Below are 8,093 nucleotides of genomic sequence, written 5' to 3'. Positions count from 1 at the left end.
TTATTTGCTCTATATTTTTTATGTGTTTGTTCTTTCTCCTTCTCTCTCTTGTTTCATCTCACCACTTGTGATGTTACAAGAAAAGCCAAGCCTATCCTATTCCTACCTTACCACGTTTTAAAAAGGTGATGCCAACATTTCTATTCTTATTGGTTAATATTCAACCCCCTCTCTTATATCTTCTATTTTATAATTAATCAACACAACATTTGTTTTGGTTACATATAAAACATTATTGGATACAAATTATTTTATCAATCTTTCTCTCTACTCCTTTCACATTCAGTTTTGTTTTAAAATGGTTCTAACAAAAATCTGAGAAGATTTGAAAAAAAAAGGAAAAAGAAAACAAAGCTAAACCTTCTCTAACCGGACCAGCCCAGCCAAAACGGCCAGCTCCACCTGCTCTTTTCTTCCCGTACAGGAGCAGCGTGAGCATCTCCACCTGCACACCATTTTCCCCTTCTCTTCCTCCAAATCAGACCAGACCAAACCCTACCCCTCTTCCTCCTCTTCCAAAACAGCCAGCCGCCACCATCCTCTCCTCCCGGGAGCAAAGCTCCACCAGCAGCCAACACCTCGCCGCCGGCCACCACCATCGCCATGGCCAGCCTAGACCTTACCTGAGCGTGGAGAAGGACCACGTCGTCTCCTCCTCGGCCTGGGTTTCTTCCCGGAGCTTCAAGGACGTCAAGATCGCCAAGACCTCCTTCAACTTCTCCCTGGCCACGTCTTCGTCTACGTCGTCGGCCAACCTCGTCGCCCCTCCACCTCGCCAACGCCAACCTCAGGGTGAGCACACCCCCTCTCCGATCCCCTGCATGCCCTTGCTTCTAAGATTCGAGGAAGGAAACGGAGTAGAAGACAAGATCGAAACGAAAACGTGTAGATGAAAACGCCCAGTTTTTCTGCTTCTCGGAACCCATCTTCGAACGAACATCACCGGCGACACCGACCACCTCTTCACTAGATTCTTGTACCATCAGATGCACTACATCTCAGGCTACATCTCAGTTTTTGAATCACCCAAATCGGCGCAGAATCGACGACGCCATCGTCGTTCAAAGTTTGGTCCAGAAACAGATTCCAGATTTCAGTTCAGTTTGCTGTTTCGTCGGTCAGTTTCCCGGCGAGTCTCCCCGTCTACACAGTGCACCAAATCGCGTCAAACCTGTCTCGTTACAATCTCGGCACCTCCAGCTTTCTCAACCTGTCGAGGTCCATGACTAACGCTGCACAGATTCGCCGCTACCGCAACTTTAAAATCCGTGCAGAAAACCATCTACAGGAAACGCAGCTGTCACTTCTTCAGGTTTTGCTGTCGAAAAATTCAGTTAACGCCCCAACACTACACTTTGTCTGTAACCTGTTTATGGACAAGTCTGATTGTCTACCACACTGGTTATATCCCTAGTCAACTTTCTACACTTCCTGGGTTCAAATCCCATATCTGGCAAATGCAAAAATGTTTTTCGCATGTCGTTTTGCTAACTGTCTATTTTTCAAATATCTTAAAATTGCACTTTCCAAAATCCAAATCACACAAACTTTATATGTTTGAGTATCAGAAAAATATGAACTTTTCAAATATGAACTTCGTTTCAACTTTTGGACCAATAAAATTTGACCACATTTCAATTGGAGTATAAATGATGAAATTTGCTAAATTGATATCTTTAATTCTACAACTCCAAATTCAATAATCTTTATATCTAATTGCATCAAGCAAAGCATGAAGTATTCAAATATCACCATGTCATGCATCATTGGCCGCATCCCTGGTTCGGCCAAATTAAAAGTGCAACTTCAACTAAACGCTATGTGTGGGTGTTTTTATCATTTCATGCTACTTTGAGAAGCACCCCACTTAACTTTGCTATACATGAAACCTTGCACCCCATGCATCATATTGCGCATTGCATTTCCTTGTATTGATTTGTGCTTTACTATCCTTGTATGTGCTATTTGGTTCTTCCCGAGTAGACACCGACGCGAGCAAGACGACGAGCGGGAGTACGAGTTCCTCCGGAGGATCGTGTCGGTGCTTCTACCTCTGATCTGACAGGCGAGCCCACCCCTTCACCTATTTTACATTTACATGCTCTTTTGATCTATTGCTATCCCTATGTTGCGATTCTGTTGTGTCACGTGTCCTATTCCACCTGTTACCCTATATGATCCGAGATACACCTCCTCGCCCTACCTGATGTTTGTTGTTTGTCAGCTTTGCGAGTCGTAGGCGAGTTTAGGGTTTTGTTGATATCTCGAAAGGTTCGGGATATCTTGTTGGGTAGTTGTTTTACTTGCTATATCTGTTGTTGGAGATATTCATGGCTCACCCTAATGTTAATATTAAAATGGATAAGCAGAGGCATCGGTGGGTCAGCTGTATATTTTGGTTTTACCAAGGCTCACTTGTGTCCAATTTTATAATTAGGACGAGTTCTTGTTTTCTGATCCAAGACTGAGCGCACTAACCACACGTGGGAGGTTTCACTGGGACCCCTCGACCTATTACCGAACCGCTTCCACCGTCCAAGTGCCACAATTAGTTTCGTAACGTTTTGTTTCTCCCGAGCGTGCAAGCTTGTTTCTTTGTGGTCCGAGGATATGGTGTTACTTTTGGGGAAGCCGTTTGTGCCTTGTAACCCCGTTATCTCTTGCACGCTCGTAGGCGCGGTCCGCATTGTTAAGAGGTCATCCTCTAGTGGGCTCTGATCCTTCTTAGCCGTTCTCGCAACAGCTAGGTCCGCGTCGGAGTTCCGATCGGGCTCTGAAACGGATTTAACCTAGATAGGTGGCTTCTTGGACTTGGTATGTGGTGAAGGGAGGGGTTGTGATGCGAGGTTTCGCTTGCAAGTTTTCTCAAAACCCTTGCTTGTGGAGCTCGGACATGCGTGTATGGGTACAGATAGTGCATCCCCGCAGGGTGAAATCTTATCGATAAGCCGTGTCCGCGGTTATGGACGACTTGGAGATGTTTAACTCGATCATAGAACAACTTACACCTTATTTCATGTTGCTAATAATTTGCCAATAAAACTCTTTCAAAAATGTGTGTGCCTTTGCAATACCTCTTGGCGAAGGGGGATCGCATTGGCCGGGTTTTGTTTGCGAGTATAGAACTGCTAGATTATGCGTTCTCTCACCTTCTCTGATAGACGAATGTTGTAGCGTGTCTCTATTGGTTAGTTGCTTTGCTGCCGCTAAACTCCACATATAGCCGGGTGAAGTTTATACCGCCCACCAGCGAGCATAGCTGGTCTTGTCTCGCAAGTACGTGCCATTGGTACTTACCCTCGTTTTTCTCCCTCTTTTTCCGAACACGCTTTTCGACAAACAGGTACGACGGATGATGAGCAAGTACGCAGGTGGCTACTTTGTCGAGTTCACGGACGACGACTTCGTTGCGTAGCGGGATTGTTCCTAAGGCGGCAGCACTGTGGCTTGTTGGTTATGGGAACACCGCTTGATTATCTTCGGGACTCTTAGTCCAATTTGGTTCTTGTCCGTACCCGGACTATTTGGCTATCTTATGTATGATGTACCGATGGGATATGTTTCCCTTCCGAGTGTCATTTGGATCTTGCTCATTAGAGCGTTGCTATATATATGAACCTTATTTCCATCTTTTGTGTCATACATAGTCATGTTGTGATATTCAAGCCGTATTCTACCCTCGTATCCCGTGCACAGTGTGTGTATGTGTGAAGTGCACAGGAAGGTGAAGCACTCAGGCTTGGAAAGCCTATCGTGAGCCTTTGAGGTGGGTGTTGTGTGCATGGGCGTGTCGAGTCGTTGCTTGGCCTACCCATATGCTTGGGAATGCGAGGCGACCTCACGGTCCCTTGTAGTGACCTCATGCACATAAACCCCTCTTACATGCGCGCTCTGGGTTTTCCTACTCCTGGGGCTTACACCATACTTGTATGTCACTTGAAATGCACTTTTGTCATTCTTCAATTATTATTTTTTGACTATCACATCTGTAAAAGAAGACATAGTATACCACCTCTATGAATGAAGTTTGTTGTCCATGTAAAAAAAGTCTAGGTTGAGCCGATTGAAATGTCGTCTTTTGGTGCTATAGCGAGAATGGTTTGTTCAGCGTGAGGAGTCAATGATAGGCCTTCCAGTTAGTCAATTGACTTACAAGTTACAATGCTAAGATTCATTGGATCTAGAGCGTGGTCGGTTAGTGTCGGTGTAGTGGCACCGGGGTACCACGGTCAACTCCGTCGTTGGGCCCGTACGGCATCCCGGATACAAGCCTCGAGGGATTTCTCCCTACACGAAGTCTTCTGGCTCCACGAGATGAAGCCCCTTGCAAGGAACCCCTCGCGAGGAAGTCAACACTTGGCCTTTCCAGAAGCGAGGTTGAAGCCTTCACGAGTTTCCCTCGCGAGGAGTCCGCACCAGGCTCCAGAAATGTCGGCGCGAGCCCTCTACGAGACATACCACGTGAAGATAATGACAAAGATGGTGACGGAAACCATGATGCACGTCGAGGCTGGAGGCGATCACGCCCTGCGTGAAGAGTCGTGGCCATTGCTCCTTTCGTAAAGGTTCGCCGTGGACGGTGCAATGCGGCAAAGGGTGTCGTCATCGGTCCACAACTACTCCCGTGGACCAACACATTAATCAAGGATCAACTACCTGATCTTATAAAAGATCATAATATGGTATTCCTTGCTATAACATATGAACACCTATTCAACTGCAAATCAAGTAACAATAAAATGGAGAAACTATTCTTGACTTATCTCTTCCATGTCTTAAAGTAATCTATGTTCTTACCATGAACCTCATGGTATTCATTCCACTTCATTCTTGGATTCATGACAAGGAGATCAACACTAGTATTGTTCTCTAGTTCCTCTTATTCTATTCTTATATATCCAAATTAATATATATCAAAACCTAGAGAAGAAAGAGGTATCTATTAGAGAATCAAAGCAATGCCAACACTTGAGCTAAAGCCCTTGAATATATATGCTCACATTATTCTCTTTAAGAATAACCGTAGGGTGTTATTCAAGACATTTCCTAAAGAGAGAACCCATTAATGTTAACCATAGATCTTGATGATCACATCATTATCTTTGGAGCATAACCTTAGGGTATTATTTAAGTCATTCCCAAGTGAGAGAAACCAATCATATCAACCTTAGCTATACATATAAAAGGCAGAATCTGTCAAAACAGAACAGTCTGTAAAGACGAATTTTTCAGAGGCACTTAACATGCTCAGATGAAGAAGCTCAAATTGAATTAAAGTTGCGTACATATCTGAGGATCACTCATGAATTTTCGCAGATTTTTCTGAATTTCCTACAGAGAGATCTACTCAAATTCGTGACAGCTAGAAATCTGTTTCTGCGCAGAAATCCAAATCTAGTATCAACTTTACTATCAAAGACTTTATTTGGCACAACAATGCAATAAAATAAAGATAAGGAGAGATTGCTACAGTAGTAACAACTTCCAAGACACAACAAGACAGTAGCAAAATAAAAACATGGGTTATCTCGCAAGAAGTGCTTTCTTTATAGCCATTAAGATGGGCTCAGTAATTTTAATGATGCTCTCGCAAAAAATAAGAGTTGAAGCAAAAGAGAGCATCAAAAGTAAATAAGAAACACTTTTAAGTCTAACCCACTTCCTCTGAAAAGGAATCTTGTAAATAAAAAAAGTCATGTAAGCATAGCGCAACAAGCATAGAAAGGCAACACAAGCGCAACTTCAAGATTCTCAACATAAAGAGGGGAAACTTAATATTATTAAGATGCATATAACCATGTTTCCCTCTCTCATAATAACTTTCAGTAGCATCATGGACAAAATCAACAATATAACTATCACATGAAACATTCTTATCATGAGCTACATGCATAAAATTATTACTCTTCACATAAGCATAGTCATTACTATTAATTGTAGTGGGAGCAAATTCAATAAAATAGCTATCATTATTATTCTCATCACCATAATCATCATATATAGGAGGCATATTGTAATCATAATTAATCTTCTCCTCAATAGTAGGTGGACCGAAAATATGATAGTCATCATTGTAATCATCATATATAGGAGGTAAAGTATCTTTAAAGTAAATTTTCTCCTCCATGCTTGGGGGACTAAAAATATCATGCTCATCAAAACCAGCTTCCCCAAGCTTAGAACTTTCTATATCTTTATGGAAAGAAACATGAATAGTGCTAATACTATGGCAATTATTAATATCATCATTTTTAGAATTAGTGTCCCAGAGATCTTCAATATCAAAGGTAGTGTGCTCTTCCAAATCATGATCACTAATATAGGTAAAGGGCATAGGAAGATCATTGTACTCGCATTCATTATCATAATAATCATTAGGAGCAACATACTTACGGTTACCTATCGTTATCTCATACACGTGGGGATATGCCGTTACCTCTTTCTTTTTATTCCCCCTCTTCTTCTTCTTCTTCTTCTTCTTCTTCTTCTTCTTCTTCTTCTTCTTCTTCTTTCCCTTCTTCTTCTTCTTTTCCTTCTCCTCGTTCCCTTCTTTAGGAGGAAGAGGATTGAAGGGAGGCTTATCCACATAACCTGATTTATTTCCAGAAACAATAGAAGAAACTTGGGAGGATTCCTCCTTTTCATTAATAAGTTCAAAACACACAGCGGTCCTATCATATTTTGGCAAAGTGTCATCTTCTAAAATATTTTGTATGTAAGTATTTGTATGGCAATTATCAATGCAATAGGAAAGACACCCATGCAGGACACTGTTAATATCAAGAGCACTCATATCCACCAAAGAAGTTTTTCTCAATAACTCTTCACACTCAAATAATGTAAGTTCATCATGCTGATTAGGAGTGATTTCATCATCACAATACAAATTTGCAGCACTCATAAGGTTCGAATTATCATTGGAGGAGCATTGAAAATTAAAATGACCCACTCTATGGCAAAGTTCACAAATAAAAGGATAGAGGGCACAAACTTTTTCACCAAGATCATCTAGAGCCCTAGACCATTTTCTAGTTTTTTTCATTCCTGTGATGGATACAATATTCTTCTTCAATTTTATTCTTTCCACAAGGTCTATGAAATCCACAAAAATTAACATGCTTATAGGAAATAGCATTCTCAGAAGTTTGAGCATGTTCATTGCAATCATTAACAACAATTTCATTTTCCATGCAAGTGTCTTTAAAAGGTTCATGATACATGTACCAATTTTATTTAGGAACATTAATATGAGAAGCAAAGGCTCTATAGCAATCGACCATAATTTGAGGATCAAGACCATATTTAGCACTAAGCTCTTGAAAATCAGCAGTTTCAATGAAAGACTTAATGCATTCATATTCATAGTTTATACCTGATTCTTTACCTTTGTCATTCTCCCAATCTTCCGTATTCTCCTAAATCCGATCAAGAAGGTCCCATTTAAACTCTTCTTTGTTGCGCGTGAATGACCCAGAACAAGTAGTATCCAGCAAGGTTTTATCTTGAAAAGAAAGTCTTGCATAGAAATTATCAATGATGTTATTACCAGGAAGCTCATGAATGGGGCATTTGAGCATTAAAGACTTCAATCTCCCCCATGCTTGGGCAATACTCTCTCCATCATGAGGCCGGAAATTATATATGCGGTTTCGGTCTTTGTGAATTTCACTTGGAGGATAGAATTTAGAATAAAATAGAGGCATAATATCCTTCCAATCAAGAGAATGCCTATTCTTCAGCAATTTATACCAATGCGCCGCTTTACCAGACAGCGACATAGAGAATAGTTTCTTCCTAACTTCATCCATTGAAATACCTGCACAGTTGAATAACCCGCATAATTCATGTAGAAACAATAAATGATCTCCACAATGGACAGTTCCATCCCCTTCATAGCGGTTATCCACAACACGTTCAATAATTTTCAACAGGTGGATTTAAAATCTCGCAAGCATCATTAGAGTTATCGCATATGGGAGATAAAGTATTATCGAAGCAAATTTTCCCCCTAAAGATGGGAAGCTAAAAAGATCATAAGAACTAGCTTCCCCAAGCTTAGACTTTTCCATAGCATTACCAATAATTGCATTCAT

The sequence above is a fragment of the Lolium rigidum genome, chromosome 7 (assembly GCF_022539505.1).
Source record: "Lolium rigidum isolate FL_2022 chromosome 7, APGP_CSIRO_Lrig_0.1, whole genome shotgun sequence".
NCBI lineage: Eukaryota > Viridiplantae > Streptophyta > Magnoliopsida > Poales > Poaceae > Lolium > Lolium rigidum.
This window is presented reverse-complemented; position numbering follows the sequence as displayed.